At 46.6% G+C, this 20,660-nt stretch overlaps 1 protein-coding gene across 3 annotated transcripts in view; it reads left to right on the forward strand.

The window, feature by feature from the left end:
- MMP9 (matrix metallopeptidase 9) overlaps nucleotides 1-20,660 on the forward strand; it is a 39,090-nt gene that overhangs the window by 1,169 nt on the left and 17,261 nt on the right. The gene's annotated exons all lie outside the window — the stretch shown is intronic.

Consider the following 20,660-nt stretch of genomic DNA (forward strand, 5'->3'; position numbering starts at 1 on the left):
CACAGCAACCTCAAACTCTTGGGCTTAAGTGAGTCTCTGTTTTTTTTTTTTTTTGGCTGGGGCTGGGTTTGAACCCACCACCTCCGGCATATGGGACCGGCGCCCTACTCCTTTTGCTTTGAGCCACAGGCGCTGTCCTTTTTTTTTGAGACAGCCTCAAGCTGTCACTCTGGGTAGAGTGCTGTAGCATCACAGCTCACAGCAACCTCCAACTCCTGGGCTCAAGCGATTCTCCTGCCTCCACCTCTCAAGTAGCTAGGACTACAGGCACCCGCCACAACACCTGGCTATTTTTTGGTTGCAACAGTCATTGTTGTTTGGCAGGCCCGGGCTGGATTGTACCTGCCAGCTCAGGTGTATGTGGCTGGCGCCTTAGCCACTTGAGCCACAGGCGCAGAGCCAAATTTCTTAAAATAAATAAATAAATTTGTTTTAAGCCACACCCTCCCCCAAGATACAAATTTTTGGGAAAAGAATCTCCAAAACTCCTATAGAGAAAACCTATTAAAAAGGACAAAGGGTGCCTTGAGTTGTTATTTGTGTGCACCAGAGTATGAATATGGTCCTTTCCTGGCGAGGGCTCTGGGTCACGAGGACATTAAAGTGGACCATTGAGAAAAAAGATGTAGAGGACAAGAGCTAGGAGAGAAAGAGTGGGGAATGTGCCAGGTGCTGTATGTGTGCTTTGCTGCATTATGGAATCTTAAGGAAGCAGAGATGGTTATCATTTTCCTTGCAGAGAAGAGGAAGCTGAGACTTAGAAGTGACTTGTCCACGATCACATAGCCAGGAGTATGGAGCTGGGATATGGCACCAGGTCTGTCTTGATTCTAAAGCCCAAACCAATCTAGGTACCGTGTAAAGTATGCTTAGTAATCATAACACTTAAAATACTTGGTGCCAGTCACTGTTCAAAGTGCTTTATCTACATTAATTTATTTGATCCTTATAATCTATGAGGTAGTTATTATCTTTCTCTACTTATTATCATCCTCATTTTACCTATAAGGAAACCGAGGCACAGGAAAGCAAAGGAATCTACCTAAGTAAGGGGTGGAACTGGAATTGAAAACTAAGGGATCGGGTGGCGCCTGTGGCTCAGTCGGTAAGGCGCCAGCCCCATATACCGAGGGTGGTGGGTTCAAACCCAGCCCCGGCCAAACTGCAACCAAAAAATAGCCGGGCGTTGTGGCGGGCGCCTGTAGTTCCAGCTACTTGGGAGGCTGAGGCAGGAGAATTGCTTAAGCCCCGGAGTTGGAGGTTTCTGTGAGCTGTGTGAGGCCCTGGCACTCTACCGAGGGCCATAATGTGAGACTCTGTCTCTACAAAAAAAAAAGAAAACTAAGGGATCAGGCCAAAGACTTCATACTTTTAGATTGTTATACCATTTTTTCATGCAATAATAACATCTGTTTTAGATGATACCTTATCTTTTCCTGAGTCAGGCAAACTAGTTACTATTTCCCCATTTTACAGATGAGGAAATTGAAGCCAAGAGAAGAAGTGACTTGTTCAAGATCACACAGCAAGTTTCCTAGTCTAATGGATAGTGGCTGAGTGTCCTGGCCAGATCTCCTGCAGTAGATAGAATCATATTAGCCAATGTTTACTGAGCATTCACCAAGTACCAGCTGGCGGCATTGGGTGCTTTTTTTTTAGAGACAGAGTCTTACTTTGTCGCCCTCAGTAGAGTGCAGTGGCATCACAACTCACAGCAACCTCCAGCTCTTGGGCTTAGACGATTCTGTTGCCTCAGCCTCCCGAGTAGCTGGGACTACAGGCATCTGCCACAATGCCCAGCTTTTATTTTGTTGCAATTTTGCTGGGGTGGGTTCAAACCTGCCACCCTCAGTATATGGGGCTGGCACCTTACTCACGGAGACACAGGCAGTGCCTAGGTGCTTTGTTAGTGTGTTTTGTTGTTGTTGTTGTTTTCTGTTTTGAGAGAAACAGGTCTTGTTCTATTGCCTGGGCTGGAGTGCAGTGGCATCCTCATAACTCTCTGCAAACTCAAATTCCCAGGCTCAGCCAATCCTGCCTCAGTCTCTTGAGTAGCTTGAACTACAGGGATGTGGCCCCACACCTGGCTAATTTTTAAATTTTATTTATTTATTTATTTTGTAGAGACTGTGTCTATGTTGCTCAGGCTGGTCTTGAATCTTGTTCCCAAACCATTCTCCCTCCTCCGCCTCCCAAAGGGCTAGGATTACAGATGTAGACCACTGTGCCCAAACTGCATTTTTTAAATTATAATCAAAACAACCAGGCGGTGCCCGTAGCTCAGTGAGTAGGGTGCCACATACACTGAGGCTCAGTGAGTAGCTCAGTGAGTAGGGTCCCACATACACTGAGGCTGGTGGGTTCGAGCCCAGCCCAGGTCTGCTAAACAACAATGACAACTGCAACCAAAAAATAGCCAGGTGTTGTGGTGGACAGCTGTAATCCCAGCTACCTGGGAGGCTGAGTCAAGAGAATCATTTAAGCCCAAGAGTTTGAGGTTGCTGTGAGCTGTGTCACCATGGCACTCTACCAAGGGTGACATAGTGAGACTCTGTCTCCAAAAAAACAAACAAACAAAAAAAAAAAAAACAACCAGAGATAGTAGATACTCTCAATATTTCCATGTTACAGAGGAGGAAACAGGCTCAGGCGCAGTGCAATGACTTGTCCAAGGTCATGTGCTTGATGATCAGCAGAGTTGGAGTTCAAACCCTGATTTCCAATCCAGTGTTCCTTCTACTGTACTAGATGCCCTAATAGGGCAGCTGAGCTGAGAGGAGGCAGTGGGTGGGCGGGGAATGGTGCTTTGGGGTCATCTCTACCTTCTCCAGGCCACTGCCATCTATGAGGTTAGCTAACCCTGTTTTTAAAAACCTATTTATAGCTTAAAACTGTACCACCACTTGGGATAATGGGTCCCCTAAGTTGACTCCCTGTGGTGTAAATTAAGACTTAGTTTTATTTGTCCTAAATCTTTCAGGATTAGCAGGAATAGGGGTAATGGGGAAATGTCCATAGGACCAAAATACTTGGATTCAGGAAATAGGCTGAAGTCCAAATAGTGTCTGCCTATTTGTTTATGATGGCAATTTCTGACACCAGGCAGTAGGTGACAGGTATGCAAACATCTCATCTGATCGTTCCAAAGACATAAGGGTTTGGCAGGGCTTGGATTTCTGTCTCCTTTAATCTGTCTTGTTCCCTATGGTATCATTGACCTGTTTTGCAGACAGAGGTAGATACTAGATAGCTATTTGTTGTATGAATGAATGAATGAACTCTCATTTTATAAACAAAGAAACTAAGGCATAGAACATAAGGGGTTTAACTAGGAAAACAAGACCTATGAAAGATGATTCAAAAGATAGAATTTAATATGCAGAATTAGCTACAGAGTTGTTTGGTGGGCAGAAATAACCAGAGGAAGTTGGGCAAACCTGAGATTATAAATTTCAGGAAGCCGCTACCCCCCCAGGGATGGACGTATAAAGGGAGGAGATGGTATTACTAGAGGCCAGGAACCAGGGCCACGTGGAGAGAAGATGGGAGACTAGATGGAGCTAAAATCACAGAGGAGTCACTGCAACTGCTGAAGCACCCCCACTTCACCTTTCTCAAGGCGGAGAGGGATGGGGGGAGACACTGGCTTCGCCCTTCCTCTTACTCGCTAACCTGTCGCCAGGGCTTCCCACCGGCTGACCCTAGCCAAAAGCCAGTTGGCAGGGGAGCCCAGGAAACATGGCTTTCAGGAATCAGCCTGTGCCATACAGAGCAGAGCAGAAGGGCAGAGAATGGATTTGAGATGATTAGAAAAATTAACTGGCCCAAACAATCCCATGTTTAGGGAGGGATCAAATCATGTATGCACTGGCAAGGCAATGCCCCCAAATCCATGTGATCTTTCAGGGCTCTTCATTTTTCCATGTCCAGCTTAAGCATCACCTCTTTCAGGAAGCCTTCTGGGACTCCTTCCTAGCAGAATCTAGGAAGAATCTCCCTCCATTGAGTTCCCTTAGCCTGCTCTACCTGCCACTGTGTGATGCTGCCAGTCATCTCCTAGCCTCCTCAGTCGGCTGTGCCTCCCAAAGCCAGTCCCGAGTCGCTTTTGTTTTTCTCCTGGGCAGAAAATTGTTGAACAAGTCAGCTCTTAGTAGGATAACATGGGACACAGAACTTTAGAGTCAGACCAAACTGAAGGTGCACATATCCCACTTTCCATGCTGTGTGACTTCAGACAGGCTTCATTCCCTGTGAGTCTCAATTTCTGGGGAAATAAGAGCTCTTACAGGGAACCTAGAAGAGCAAAAGGGAGAATGTGTGGCAGCACAGCTAAGCCCATAGGCTCTGAAATCAGACTGTCTGTGATCGACCCCCAGCTCCACTTTGAGTTACTTGATTCCCTACTCTTCTGTTTCCTCACCTATAAATTAGGGATGGTATTATTATTAATACTTCATGTGGCATCTGTGAGGATTAAATGAAACTGTGTGAGAAACAGTGCAAGTGCTCTATAAATAGACTTCATCATTCTGTGTGGCTGAACATTAGACAGGTAAGCACTCGATGACACAGAGCATAGTCACTGGCATATCATAGGTGCTCAGTCTTTGTTGGGCCACTGAACAATGACTGAGTTATGTTGGAGAACGTTGTTCTGCCTATGAGTCCAGTGCTTCTTCTGTGACCTTCTCCTCTGTGGCCTGTAACCCCAACCCAACTCTGGTGTTGAGACATCCTACATAGACCCAGGGACCATCTTTGAAGTGAAGGGGGGAAATTCTGGGCCAGCAGGAGATAAGGGTCTGGAGCAAAGGACTAACAAAGGAACCTAACATTTATCGAGCACCCATTGTATATCAAATACTGCACACATTATTGCATTTTATCCTCACAACAGCCTGCAGAGCATGGACCATTGCCCCTATTTTAGAGGTGATGAAATGGAAATCTTGGGGTGTGGGGTACAGAAATTCATCAAGGTTGTGCAGAAATGGGATATGGCTTCATATGTCCCTTCAGTGGGATATGGCTGGATTTGAACTCTGGACTATCTGGCTCCAGTCCCCTGTTCTTTCCACTGTCCCAGCTGTCTCCCAGAGGTCAGAGGAATGGAAGCTGAGCTCCAAGCTATGCAAGAGGCCCAGGAGCAAATGCGTAGGCCAGGCCCAGGCTGAGTGACAGCTTGAGATCATAACTTTGACAGCTGTGCTGGGGCTGGCCAGGAAGCAAGTGGTGCTGAATTCAGATGACTGGGAAGAAGAGCTGTGATCACAAAGACAAGACATGGCTGGGGGCTGCAGCAGGGCGCTAAGGAGGTGCTGAGCCCCAAACAGAATGTCCCTGGGCCGGAATGTCCACCTCCAACAGAAAAAGCTCCCTACTTACTTGTTCTGTGACCTTGAGCAAGTCACTCAGCCATCTCAGTTCCGCATCCTCACTTGTCACACAGGGTCACCACCCCAGTGGAGTTGTCATGTCATTATAGGAGACAGTGCAAGGAGACAGAACTGGGTCAAGTGCAGGCCATGGCTCAAGAACTAATTAGTTCTACGATCTGAGGCAAGTCACTTCACCTCTCTGAGCCTCAGTCTCCCTGCTTATATAATGGGGATAGTACCTGTCTCACCAGGTCACTGTGAAGATGCAGTGACTCATAGGCTCATGAGTAGTTTTTCTTGGGCTCAAATCTTGGTCCACCACCATGAGTTCTTTCTTTGTGCCTCAGTTTCCTCCTCTGTAAAGTGGGAGTGAATGCAAGTACATTCACCTCATAGAGTTGTGGTATTAAATGATAAAATCAACAGAAAATATATAGAGCAGCATCTGGCACATATGAACACTCTGTCACTGAAATTATTAGCCGTAGGTCTGGCCCTGATAGTAGCTAATGTGTGCTACATGCTGGGCACCACTTTAGACACTTTACACTTTGACTCCACTCTTCAAAGCTGTCCTATGAGGTAGGTGATATTACTGTTCCCGTTTTATTCATGAGGAGTCGAGTTATTCAGAAGTCCGATGACTTGCCAGAGGTCACACAGTGATCAGTGAACAGGCCAGGTTTTGAGCCCTGCAGACTCAGCCACTCCATCGTTAATAAAGGATGTGGGAATAGGGGTTATCAGAATGGCTACTTTATGTATGAACGTGTTTTGGAGCCAGAAGAGATGGCAATTTTTCGTGTCGAATTGGAGTAGGCCTTAAATGAGCCCTACAGGCTGGGGGTAAAGGCTGGCTGAGAGGCGACGGCGCGGGGTTGGGGGCGTGGAGAGAAACCGGGATAGGGGGCCAGTCCACTTAGCCCGCGTTCGCTTCCAGCAGGGGGCGCTCCCTGCCCCCGCCGGGTCTCCCAGGCCTGAACCAGGAGGGCGGGCTGCAGACCTCCGGGCGGAACTCTGGGACCTTGTGCAGGGGCAGCCGAGTGGCACTGTTAGCTGGTGCAGAGCCGGGGGCACTCCAAGTGGGGTTTACCTCCCTGTGTTTCCCAACCCAGCTGCCGGATTGCCCACAAAAGAGAAAGCTGCTTAAGCCATCTAGCCCACCCCACCCCCATCAGAATCTTCTGGATACAGGCTAGGCATCTGAAACGTTAAAAACTTTAAGGATTGAGAATCGACAAACTGGAGCTATAGGGATTAACATAGTTAACGCTTTAAAATGTAACGTGTGGAAAAGTAAGTTGCCAAATGCACAGAATTAAACCCGTGTATGAAGGGGGAAACTCAAGGCAAGAATGCAAATGGAAGCCTACCCCATCTCCTTCCCACCCCAACTCCCCTAACCCCGGTTTGTGAACACCCACCCACCCCTCCGCAACGATAGCCCCTTGGCTGCTTCTCTGGCCTGGAGGTGCACAAGCAGATAGATGGTCCACTGTCAGGGGGATGGGCCTTTGGAAAGAGTTCTGCTTAGGCGCTAGGGGCAGGCTGGAGGCTGTTTTGGCTAAGAGTTCTCTGTCTCAAGTATCCTGGGTGTGGTCAGTAAGAGGCTCACAGGCTCAGAGGTGCACATTCACATTCCTTTGACGCCTAGATTCCTTCCTCTGTGGAGAGGGGTACAGGAACCAGAGGGCCAGAGGGGACCCATCTACGGCTCAGGGGTCCAAGTTCTGCCACAGTCTAAGAGCTATACTGTGTGGATGAATACTTTTTAGGTAAAGGACAAAACATGCGAGGCAGTATGCTGTTTATTGATACAAATAGAAGTAATGACTTTTTTAAATGCACGGGAATAAAAATATGCACCAAATTCAGAATAGTGTCACTTCTAGGGAGGGAGGGAAGAGGAGAGTGGGGTCCTAGAAGAGTGCACAGGTTTTTCAAATTATGTCTGCCATGCTAAATGATTCACTCTAGGTGGCAGGAAACACCTGCATCATTATTATCTATACTTTTCCTATGTCTCAGCTATTTTATCATTTAAAAATTAATCTGAAAAAGTTATGAAAGTATATTTCATGGTATAATTTATATTTTTTTTAAATTAAAAAATTTAAGAAGTACGAAAAGGTGTAAAATCCAGGCATACATTTCTCTTCCTGTCCCCCAATTTCAGTGTCACTCCTTAAAGGTGGCTATTGATTCCTTGTGTATGGTCTGGAAATGCATTCACTAGATCATAAAACTATTTTTTTTTTCGAGACAGAGCCTCAAGCTGTCGCCCTGGGTAGAGTGTGGTGGCCTCACAGCTCACAGCAACTTCCAACTCCTAGGCTTTAGCGATTCTCTTGCCTCAGCCTCCCAAGTAGCTGGGGACTACAGGCACCGGCCACAATGCCCGGCTATTTTTTGGTTGTAGTTGTCATTGTTGTTTGGCGGGCCCGGGCTGGATTTGAACCCGCCAGCTCTGGTGTATGTGGCTGGCACCTTAGCTGCTTGAGCTACAGGTGCCAAGCCTGGATGATAAAACTATTATGGACATTGCTTCACACTCCCTCAGCCCCCAAATTAAATGTTCTTGTGGCCAGTGATCTAATCACTGAGCTACGGTCCCAAAGCCTTTTTTTTTTTTGAGACAGAGTCTCAAGCTGTCGCCCTGGGTAGAGTGTTGTGGCATCACAGCTCACAGCAACCTCCAACTCTTGGGCTCAAGCGATCCTCTCTTGCCTTAGTTTTTTTTCTTTTCTTTTCTTTTCTTTCTTGCTTTCTTTCTTTTTTTTTTTCTTTTGAGACAGAATCTCACTGTGTCACCCTAGGTAGAATGCCGTGGCATCACAGCTCACAGCAACCTCAAACTCTTGGGCTTAAGGGATTCTCTTGCCTCAGCCTCCCAAGTAGCTGGGACCACAGGTGCCTGCCACAACGCCTGGCTATTTTTTGGTTGCATTTGTCATTGTTGTTTAGCAGGCCCAGGCTGGGCTCGAACCCACCAGCTTCAGTGTATGTGGCCGGTGCCCTACTCACTGAGCTACCGAGTGCCGAGCTTCAGTTTTTCTACTTTTTTTTTTTTTGTAGAGACAGAGTCTCACTTTATGGCCCTCGGTAGAGTGCCGTGGCCTCACACAGCTCACAGCAACCTCCAGCTCTTGGGCTTACGTGATTCTCTTGCCTCAGCCTCCCGAGCAGCTGGGACTACAGGCGCCTGCCACAATGCCCAGCTATTTTTTTTGTTGTTGTTGCAGTTTGGCTGCGGCTGGGTTTGAACCCGCCATCCTCGGCATAGATGGGGGTCATGCTTTTGCTCAGGCTGGTCTCAAACTCGTGAACTCAAGCTGTCTACCCACTTTGGCCTTCCAGAGTGCTAGGATTACAGGCATGAGCCACTGCACTCGGTCTCTTGGGTAGTGTTTCATATGTTACATATAGATACATATCATTCTTCATTCCTCCCACTCTTTTGTGCGCGCACGCGCACACATATATTCATGTGCATAGACAGGGTCTTGCTCTGTCACCAGGCTGGAGTGCAGTAGCTTGATCATAGCTCATTTCAGCCTCCAAGTCTTGGGCTCAAGTGAGCCTCCTGTCTTAGCCTTCTGAGTAGCTAGGACTACAGGTTCATGCTGCCACACCCAGTTAATTTTTCAATTTTTTGTAGAATAGTATCTTGCTATGTTGTTCAGGCTGATTTTGAACTCCTGACTCCAAGTGCTCTTCCAGCCCTGGCCTCACAAAGTGCTAGGATTACAGGCATGAGCTACCTCATCCGGCCTCATTCATTTTAATAGCTAGGTAAGAGTCCACTCTATAGATGTACCATATTCATACTCGAAGATGTACTTGGGTTGTTTATTTGCTATTATAAACAGTCCTTTGAACCTATATGTGTGCTTGAGTTATAAGAATAGTATAGTGCAATGTATAATGTGAGTGTGTTTGTAAGAAAAAAAATCTTAGCAGTAGCTCTGCGCCTGTGGCTCAAGCAGCTAGGGTGCCAGCGGGTTTGAATCCAGCCCGGACCCACCAAACAACAATGATGGCTGCAACCAAAAAATAGCCAGCTGTTGTGGCGGGCGCCTGTGGTCCCAGCTACTTGGGAGGCAGAGGCAGGAGAATTGCATCAGTCCAGAAGTTGGAGGTTGCTGTGAGTTGTGATGCCACAGCACTCTACCCGGGGCGACAGCTTGAGGCTCTGTCTCAAAAAAAAAAAAAAAAAATCTTAGCAGTAAGGCCAGGTGTGGTGGCTCACACCTGTAATCCTAGCACTCTGGGAGTCTGAGGCTAGAGGATTAGGAGTCCATCGTAGCTCACTGCAACCTCAAACTCTTGAGTTTTTTTTTTTTTTTTCTTTTTTGAGACAGAGCCTCAAGCTGTTGCCCTGGGTAGAGTGCTGTGGCATCACAGCTCACAGTAACCTCAAACTCCTGGGCTTAAGCAAGTCTCTTGCCTCAGCCTCCCAAGTAGCTGGACTACAGGTGCCAGCCACAACGCCTGGCTATTTTTTGGTTGTAGTTGTCATTGTTGTTTGGCAGGCCTGGGCTGGATTTGAACCCGCCAGCTCTGGTGTATGTGGCTGGCATCTTAGCCACTTCAGCTACACGCGCCACCTTTCTTACTTTTTTTTAAGAGATGAAGTCTCACCTGTCACCCAGGCTGGAGTGCAGTGCAATGTCATAGCTCACTGCAGCCTCCAACTCCTAGGCTTAAGCAAGCCTCTTGCCTCAGCCTCCCGAATAGCTAGGAATACAGGTGTGTGCCACCATACTTTTAATTTTTTGTAGAGAAGGAATCTTGCTATGTTGCCCAGGCTGTTCTCAATCTCCTGGGCTCAAGTGATCCTCCTGTCTTGGCCTCCCAAAATGTTGGGATTACCGGGACGAGTCTGCACCTGACTTCGTTTATTTTTTAAATTGAAATTTATAGAACATTTTATTTTATTATTATTTTTTTTAGACGGAGTCTCACTATGCCACCCTAGGTAGAGTGCTGGGGCATTACAGCTCACAGCAACCTCAAACTCTTGGGTTTAAGTAATTCTCTTGCCTCAGCTTCCCAAGTAGCTGGGACTATAGGTGCCCACCACAACGCCCAGCTATTTTTTTTGTTGTTGTAGTTGTCATTGTTGTTTAGCAGGCCTGGGCTGGGTTCGAACCCTCCAGCCCTGGTGTATGTGGCTGGTGCCCTACCTACTGAGCTATGGGCACTGAGCCTATAGAATATTTAATTTTTTTTTTTTTGAGACAGAGCCTCAAGCTGTCACCTTGGGTAGAGTACCATGGCATCACAGCTCACAGCAATCTCCAACTCCTGGGCTCAAGTGATTCTCCTGCCTCTGCCTCCCAAATAGGTGGGATTACAGGTGCCCGCCATGACGCCTGGCTATTTTTTTGGTTGCAGCCATCATTGTTTGGTGGGCCCGGGCTGGATTCGAACCCGCCAGCTCAGGTGTATGTGGCTTGCACCTTAGCCGCTTGAGCCACAGGCGCCGAGCCAACTATAGAATATTTTAAAGTTTACAATTCAGTGGTATTTAGTATGTTCATAATGTTGTGCAACCACCACTCCTATCTAGTTCCAAAATATATATATTTTTTGAGACAGAGTTTCACTTTGTTACCTTGGTAGAGTGCTGTGGCATCACAGCTCATAGCAACCTCAAACTCTTGTGTGTAAGTAATTCTTTTGCCTCAGCCTCCCAAGTAGCTAGGACTACAGGCACCCACCACAACAACCGGTTATTTTAGAGATGAGGTCTCACTTTGGCTCAGGTTGGTCTTGAACCTGTGAGCTCAGGGCAATGTACCCTTTTCGGCCTCCCAGAGGGCTAGGATTATAGGCATGAGCTACCATGACCAGCTAGTTTCAAAATATTTATCACCCTAAAAGAAAACCTCCTATTAATCAACCTATCTCTACATCCCCTTCACCAGGGCCATTTGTTTTGTTTTGTTTGTCATTCGTTTTTATGTAGTCAAATTTATTGATCTTTTGCATAATGGCTTTGAGATTTTGTTTTGTGCATAGGAATGCTTCCCTCACTCTAAGATTATTAAAAAATAAGATTGTTGCTGGGCAGGGTGGCATGCACTTGTAGTTCCAGCTACTCAGAAGGCTGAGGTGCCAAGGCCCTTTTCTAAAAATGATTTTCAAGTTACTATTAACAGTCAGTGAAATCTTAGAACCTGGGCACCACTGTTGGAGATCACCCTTATTAAAACATGAGTTTCTGGAGGGCAGGGGTCTCCATTAGTCTCCGTGTGTAGCCCCCAGCACAGAGTTAGGCAGAGAGTAAGTATTCAATCAATGATTGTTAAAGGTAGTTCCTACCCCAAGATTATAAAAGGAAAACATCTCATGTTCTTTTTTTCTTCTTGTTTTAGAGACGGAGTCTCATTTTGTCTCCTTGGTAGAGGGCCATGATGTCATAGCTCACAGCAACCCCCAGCTCTTAGGTGATTCTCTTGCCTCAGCCTCCCTAGTAGCTGGGACTACAGGTACCGGCCACAATGCCCCACCATTTTTTTGTTGCAGTTTGGCCAGGGCCGGGTTGGAACCCTCCACCCTCAGTATATGGGGCTGTTGCCCTACTCACTGAGCCACAGGCTCCACCCACATCTCATGTTTCTTTTGTAGTCCTTTTAGAGTAGTTTTTTTCTTAATTCCATCTGGAATTTATTTTGGTGATTGGAATAAGGTAGAGATACAGCTTTAATTTTTTCCAAGTGGCTAGCCAGTTGAACCAGCACCATATTGAATAATCTGTCCTCCCCCTACTGATCTGAAATGCCACCTTTAGCATACACTAAATTCCCACATGGATTTGGGTCTATTTCTGGACTCCTTATTCTGTCCTGGTGATCTCTCTGTCTGGGATTCGGTATTTTTTAAAGCTCCCCAGGTGATTCTGATGCAGCCAGTCTGCAGATGGTGCTTATCTATGATGAGATATTTTTGTGGATTCTTAACAATGGAGGAAAAAGAAAGAGTATCACAAAGTTCAATTCCATTTTAAAGACCATCTTTTGTAGTATACTTACTGTAGTTATTATTTTAAGACTTTTAAATAAATTAATGTCAGTAGTACATGGTTATTCCAGTTTGTTTATTTTAAGTACATTTTTATTTTTATTTTTTTTGAGGCTGAGTCTCACTATGTCACCCTCAGTGGGGTGCCGTGGCGTCACAGCTTACAGCAACCTCAAACTCTTGGGCTTAAATGATTCTCTTGCCTCAGACTCCCAAGTAGCTGGACTACATGTGCCCGCCACAATGCCCGGCTATTTTTTTGTTGTAGTTGTCATTGTTTAGCAGGCCTGGACAGGGTTTGAACCCACCAGCTCCAGTGAACCCACCAGCTCCAGCACCCTAATCACTGAGGTACGGGTGCCAAGCCTTAAGTACCTTTTAAAAACAGCATAGAGTGTACAGTTTGATGAATTTTCACATTTCCCAAAAGACCCCCTTGTGCTCTGCCCAGAGTGGAGTAACCACTCTCTTGGCATCTTATTTTTCTTTCAATTTTTATTTCAAGGTCTCTATATTTTATTTCAGATAGTTTAATATTATGTAAATTCTAAGTTATTTAAACTAGTATACCTTTATATCCCATGTACACTTCTAAATTTTTTCTTTTTTTGAGACAGAGCCTCAAGCTGTTGCCCTGCGTAGAGTGCTGTGGCATCACCTCCAACTCCTGGGCTCAAGAGATTCTCTTGCCTCTGCCGCCCAAGTAGCTGGGACTGCAGGCACCTGCCACAATGCCTGGCTAGTTTTTGGTTGCAGCCGTCATTGTTGTTTGGCGGCCCAGGCTGGATTCAAAGCCGCCAGCTCAGGTGTATGTGGCTGGCACCTTAGTCACTTGAGCCACAGTGTCGAGCCCACTTTCAACTTTTTTTTTTTTTTTTTTTATTGTTGGGGATTCATTGAGGGTACAATAAGCCAGTTACACTGATTGCAATTGTTAGGTAAAGTCCCTCTTGCAATCAACTTTCAACTTTTTATTTTGAAAAATTCTCAAGCCTTCAGAGAGATTGTAGGAATTGTACAATGAGCACTATTATGGCCATTCACTTAGATTCACCAGTTGTTAATATGTTGCCAATTTATTTCTCCTATTTATATTTATATCTCTTTTATTTATATTTATACAGGTATAATACTTTTTTTTTTTTGAGCCACAGGAAGTTAGTCTCAGACATTTTCACATTGCACCCTTAAAATTCCAAAGAATAAGGGCAGTCTCTAACATAACCACAGTGCCATTATTATTATTATTATTATATATATATTTTTAACCACTTCTCTTTTGCAGTTTTTTTTTTTTTTTTTGCCGGGGCTGGGTTTGAACCCACCACCTCTGGTATATGGGGCCAGCACCCTACTCCTTTGAGCCACAGGCACCGCCCTATTATTATTATTATTATTATTATATATATTTTTTGAGACAGAGTCTTACTCTGTCACCCTGGGTAGAGTCCTGTGGCATCATCATAGCTCGTTACAACTTCAAACCCTTGGGCTCAACCGATCCTCCTGCCTCAGCCTCCTGGGTAATTGGGACTATAGGCATTTGCCTGGCTATTTTTTTCTATTCTTAGGTCTCATTCTTGCCCAGGCTGGTCTGGAACTCCTGAGCTCAAGCAGTCCACCCACCTTGGCCTCTCAAAGTGCTAGGATAACAGGCATGAGCCACTGAGCCTGGCCAACCACAGTGTAATTATCCAATATACAGTACATGTTCAAATTTCTCCAATTGTTCCACTAACATGCTTTGATATGGGCTATTAAAAAAAACAACCCAGGGCTCAATCAAAAATTTCACATTACTCTTAGTGTTCATATTCTCTTTCTTTTGGTCATTTAAAACTTCCTGGCAAAGTGAATAGCTGGCAACCTTATATCAATTCCCAAATGAATTGTACTGAAAATGTACCTGTTCATAAAGTTCAAAATCTGGGAGTTATTACTGTAGACAAACAGCACTACTCAAAAGACCTTTCATAACCTACTCTGTTCAATAGGGTCCCTACTAGCCACATATGGTTTCTGAGTGCTTGAAATGTGGCTAGTGAGACTGGAGAACTGAACTTTTAATTTTAATTAATTTTAATTTAAATTCTCTCTCTCTTTTTTTTTTTGAGACAGAATCTTTCTCTGTTGTCCTGCGGTTGAGTACCATGGCATCATAGCTCATAGTAACCTCAAACTCTTGGGCACAAGCGATCCTCTTGCCTTAGCCTCCAGAGTAGCTGGGACCACAGGCATGTGCCACCATTCTTCTATTTATAGTAGAGACAGGGTCTTGCTCCTAGAGTCAGCCTCAACTTCCCCCATTGCTAGGATTATAGGCATGAGGCACCATGCCTGGCTAATTTAAATTGAAATAGCCACTTGGGACTGATGGCCACTGGGTGGAACAACCTAGGTTTGGATGAATCAGAGGACAAGGCAGGGAGCTCTGGCAGAGCCTCCATTTGAGATCTCTTTTCCTGAGCCCTCAGCTCCCTTCCTGAGGGGGTGCTGAGTGCTGAGAGGAGAGAGAAGCAGAGGCTCTAGAGTTGGCATGGACCCCCATCTGCCCACCTTCTGTGCATCACCCCTTCCTCAGTGCTCACACATATTTATTATCTACTATGTGCTAGGCCCAGGAATATGGTGATGAACAAGCCAGATTTTGTCAGAATGGATTGTAAATGTCTGCCAATACGTTCGTCTTACCCATCAGCTTGCCACCTCCTGAGTTCAGGGGCTCAGCCCTGTGCCTGACACTCAGAAGGGGCCTAGTGAAGGTTTGATAGGTAAATGAATGAATTAGAGGCAGAATCTTTGGGGTTGTATTGGAAAGGACAAGACAGAGAGGACTATTCATTGATGGTGAAGAGAGATGTTGTTTAGCAAGAAAGTATTGGTGTGATTCAGGAGAGAGTCTTGCCCTGACTTGCTTTGTGTTCTTGGCAAGTCTTTCTTCTTCTCTGAGCTTTGTTTTCCCAGTAGTAGTAAAATGAAGTGGTTGGCCTAGATCAGGACCCAGGGCCCCTCAGGGACGGGGGCAGCGGAGATGGGCAACATAACCGCTCCTCCTCTGACATGCTAGGGTTCCCTTGAGATCCATTTCTTCGTTTGTTTGCTTGTTTTTTTAGAGACAGGGTCTCCTTCTGTTGCTTAGGCTGGAGATTGTGCAGTGGCCCAATCTTAGCTCATTATAGCTTCAAATTCCTGGGTTCACAGGATCATCCTGCCTCAGGCTTCAGAGTAGCTATGACTGCAGGAAAATGCTGCCACTTTCAGCTATTTTGTCTTTTTCTTTTTGGTGTGGGTCTCACTATGTTGTCCAGGTTGGTCTTAACCTCCTGGCCTCAAGAGATCCTCCTGCTTTTGCCTCCTAAAGTGCTGGGATTATAGCCATGAGGCACATTGCCTGACCAAGATCCAGTTTCTTAAAAGGGTTCTGGAGTATTAGAAGTTGGAGGACCCCTGAGCCAGAAAAGACTTCCAGAGTCTGTAAAGTCAGGCTGAGGACAGTCTGGGTGAGGTTCTGGGGAGCTTTGTACAGAAGAAAGGACCTCCCCAGGCCCCCTGCTTGCCTCACAGTCTTCAGGTCTGCTCTGAGCTCACACCTGCCTGAAGATGTGTTTGCTAGGCCTTCCTTGCTAAGCAGGTGAGCCAATCCCTGTGGGGAAGGAATGGTGCCTCAGGAGTGAGCCTGAACCTTGGGGCAAGAGGGAGAGACAGTGTATATCTCACCCCTTGCAGGATGTGTGTAACCTGCCCCACCCCATCAGTGGGTGACTCGGGCTGAAACCAGACCCAGCATTTGCCCTAAGCCTCGCTGGTCAGTGTCTGGAGTGCCATCAATTGTCTTCCATTTGCCTGGTAGGAAAATGCTGTTGCACTGATAGGTGGGGCCCAGATTGGAGGCTGCTAAATCTGCAAAGCCTTGCTCCTCCTTCCCTTCCCTTCCTTCCCCCACCCCTTTGTGAGACAGAGTCTCACTTTGTTGCCCTTAGTAGAGTGCCATAGTGCCATAGCTGATAGCAACCGCAAACTCCTGGGCTCCAGTAGTCCTCTTGCCTCAGCCTCCCAAGTAGCGGGAACTACAGGTACCCTCCACAATGCCCGGCTAATATTTTAGAGATGGGATATCATCCTTGCTCAGGCTGGTCTCAAACTACTGAGCTCAGGCGATCCACCTGTCTTGGCCTCCTAGAATGCTAGGATTACAGGCGTGAGCCACCTGGCCTGGCCCCTGCTCCTCCTTTTCCACAGGCAGGCTCCTATTCATGCTTCAAATCCTGGCTCAGCCTTTCCTGATCTCTGATCTCTTCTTCATGGAATTAATCACCCCCTTTTCCCATTATGCATGCTGGACTATTTACTAGCTGTGTGACCTTGAGCAAGTTCCTTAACTTCTCTGTGCCTCTATTTCTACATCCGGGAAATGGGAAACCCACCTGACTGGGTTGTTGTGAGAATTAAATGAGTTATCACATATACTTAGGGCAGAGCCTGGCACATGGTATGAGTGAAAAGAAAGCTGACTGATATTACTATAAGTTTCTATATTTAAGAAATACCTGAGGTTACAGTGAACACAGCAGATCAGGATCCTGCCCTTGCAATGGTTTCAGCTTGTGGGGAGAGATAGACAAATAAACAGGAAATTCACCCTGAATGATGAAAAATACCTCAATAAGGGAAGTGGTGGGTTGAAGGGAGTCATGGGAGCATGGAAGAGGCCCCCTTCCCAGGTCAGGGTGGTCAGCAGTATTTTCCTGGAAGAAATGACGTCTCAGCTAAAATCTAAGAGATGAATAAGATTTATCCAGGCAAAGGGAGAGGGCAGGCAGGAGAGCGGTGGGAAGGCTTTGAAGCTGGGGCATGGTGAGAGCAAGCTCAGAGGCCAGATCATGGTGTGTTCCAAGTAGGCTCATGGAATGGAGTGTTGGTTGTGGGTGGGTGGGTGCCCTGGGCACACAGCAGTTATTCAGTGCATCTCCTTGTGGTCTGTCTCCCTTCCTGGTTGTTGAACTACAGTACAGATCACGTCTCCTTTAATTCCATACAACCCAGTACCCAGCTCAGCACTCAGCAGAGGCTCACTCAATGTTTGCTGGATAAAAATGAGAAGAGAACCCATCTGAGAGCCATCTTGGGCAATATTTTCATTTGCTTATACGTGTGAGATAGGAATTCTTTCTTTTCTTTCTTTTTTTTTTGAGAGACAGAGTCTTATTTTGTCACCCTCAGTAGAGTGCTGTGGCATCACAGCTCACAGCAACCTCAAACTCTTGGGCTCAAGAGATCCTCTTGCCTCAGCCTCCCAACTAGGTGGGGTTACAGGCACCCACCACAACACTGGGCTAATTTTAGAGACTGGGGGAGCCTCACTTTTGCTCAGGTTGGTCTTGAACTCCTGAGCTCAAGTAATCCACCTGCCTGGGCTTCCCAGAGTGCTAGGATTACAGGCATGAGTCACCGCACCTGCCCTGAGTTAGGAATTCTGAATAGACTTGGGTATTTTTTTTTTTTTTTTATTTGAGAAACAGTTTCACTCTTTTGCCCTGGCTAGAGTGCTATGGCATCATAGCTCACAGCAACCTCAAACTCCTGGGCTCAAGTGATCTTCTTGTTGCAGCCTCCTAAATAGCTGGGACTACAGGCGCCTGCCACTATACCTGGCTAGTTTTTCTATTTTCAGTAGAGACGGGGTCTGGCTCCTGCTCAGGCTAATTTCTCACTCCTGAGCTCAAGTGATCCACCTGCCTGGGCCTCCCACAGTGCTAGAATTACAGGTGTGAGCCGCAGCACCCACCAAGCCTTGTGCATTCTTTTTTTTTTTTTTGCAGTTTTTGGTCGGGGCTGTGTTTGAACCCTCCCAAGTAGCTGGGACTACAGGCGCCTGTCAAAACGCCTGGCTATTTTTTGGTTGCAGCTGTCATTGTTGTTTGGCACGCCCAAGCTGGATTTGAACCCACCAGCTCAGGTGTATGTGGCTGGCGCCTTAGCCACTTGAGCTACAGGCACCAAGCCATTTTTTTCTTTCTTTTTTTTGAGACAGAGTTTCACCATGTTGCCCTCGGTAGTGTGCTGTGGCATCACAGCTCACAGCAAACTCAAACTCTTGGGCTCAAGTGATTCTCTTGCCTCAACCTCCCAAGTAGCTGGGAGGCATCTGCCACAATGCCTGGCAATGTTTTTGGTTGCAGTTGTCATTGTCTAGCAGGCCCAGGCCAGGCTTGAACCCACCACTTTCAGTATTTGTGGCTGGCGTCCTACTCACTGAGCCACAGGCGCCCAGCTGCCTTGTGTATTCTTCTTCTTCTTCTTTTTTTCTTTTTGAGACAGAGTGCCAGGGCATCACAGCTCACAGCAACCTCCAACTCCTGGACTCAAGCGATTCTTCTGTCTCAGCCTCCCAAGTAGCTGGGACTACAGGCACCTGCCACAACGCCCAGCTATTTTTTGGTTGCAGCCATCATTGTTGTTTGGCGGGCCCAGGCTGGATTCGAACCCGCCAGCTCAGGTATATGTGGCTGGAGCCTTAGCTGCTTGAGCCACAAGCGCCGAGCCAGTTTTACGTTTTCTTAACAAATTTATTTGTTCAGAATTGTCATCTGCCAGGTACCGGACTCCCATGAATGAGATAATTCTGTCTCGGCCAAGTCAAATTTCTGGTCCAATAAGGTGACTTGCTCTTGGAGTCCAACTCTGAGAACCTTTGATGTCTGCAAATTTTCAAACTTCGATGTGCATATGGATTGATCATCTGCTGCAGGTAAAGCAGATTCTGATTCAGCAGGTCTGGCCTGAGAGTCTCCCAGGTGGTGACAAACTCCCAGGTGGTGACAGTGTGAGAGGTTGGTGAATTCCACTTTGAATAGGAAAGTGCTAGACAACATGGCCATTTGTCTAGCCCTAATTGCAAAGATGATTGCCAAAGCAGGTTAGAGTCAGCTTCTAAAGGGCCTTGGATGCTAGGCTAAGGAGTTCAGGTTTTATTTTGGAGGCACTAGAGAGTTATAGAAGCCTTCTGAGCATAGTCAGGGGGAGCTGATCAGGAGATAAACCTGGGAGCAGGGGTGCTAGAGGCTAGAGGTGGTAGGGCTGAGCAGGAACAGTGAGAACACAGAGGGTGGCGCATGTCCTAGGCTGTCATGGGTGTCCCAGGCTGAACTGTATCCCTACCCACCCATACACATGTTGAAGTCCTAGCCCCCAGCACTTTAGAACGTGACTGTATTTGGAGATAGGTTATTTAAGGAGGTAATCATGTTAAAAGGAGGTCACTAGAATGGGCCCTAATCCAATATGACTGGTGTCCTTAAGAAGAGGAAATTAGGACACAGACAGACGCACAGAGGGAAGATCACATGAAGTCACAGGGAGGAGATGGCTGTCTACAAACCAAAGAAGGAGATCAGAAGAAACTAACCCTGTCAAAACCCTGATGTGGGACTTCTGGCCTCCAGAACTGTGAGAAAATAAATTTCTGTTGTTTAAGCCACCCACTCTGTGGTTCTTTGTTATGGCAGCTGGAGCAAACTAATAAATACAGAAGGGATGGATTTAAGAGGATTATCCAGGTGGACAATTATTTGGATGACATGAGAGGGGAGACTATAGGATTATATACAGATGATTTGGGAATTGGGAAAGCCTGGGAATCAGAGGTGCCAAGAATAGAAAACAGGAAGTGGGGCAGAGGGAAGAGCAGGGCCAGGGAGGAGTGGATCAGACCATGTTACATGGGAGGTGACACTGGGTCCTCAGAGGTGCTATCCAGGAAGCTTTAGGAAATGAAGCTGGTGGTGCCTGGGATCAAAACCAGGCACTCCTGGGTCAATCAGGGCCCTTGGTTGTAAACAATCAAAAATGGCTTTGGCTAACTTAAGTCAAGAGAACTGTATTGCAAAGGTTTCTGGAAGTTCACAGCATTGATGTGAAGGCTCCAGGCTAGAGTTGGAAAGTGAGCTGGGCCAAAGGGACATTGGATGTGCTGCAGGGGCTGCCCTGGGAGGACTCTCAGGACTGCAGGGCTCACAATGGCACCTCTTGTTCATGAGTCAATGCAACAGCCTCTTGAGAAGGCTGGAAGCCCCCATTGGGCGTGGGGATTCTCTGGTCCAAGCCTAGTCTACAGAGAGGGTTCCTGTTGGAGGTGCCTTTCCTCCCCTGGAAGATTAAACATGGCTGGATGGTCTGGATACTCCTTCCATGAAGAATCAGGCTCTATTTTCCTGTCCTCGAATAGAGGCTGGGTCTAGTCGATAGAATACAGTGGAA

The sequence above is a fragment of the Nycticebus coucang genome, chromosome 21, assembly GCF_027406575.1.
Source record: "Nycticebus coucang isolate mNycCou1 chromosome 21, mNycCou1.pri, whole genome shotgun sequence".
NCBI classification, from domain to species: domain Eukaryota; kingdom Metazoa; phylum Chordata; class Mammalia; order Primates; family Lorisidae; genus Nycticebus; species Nycticebus coucang.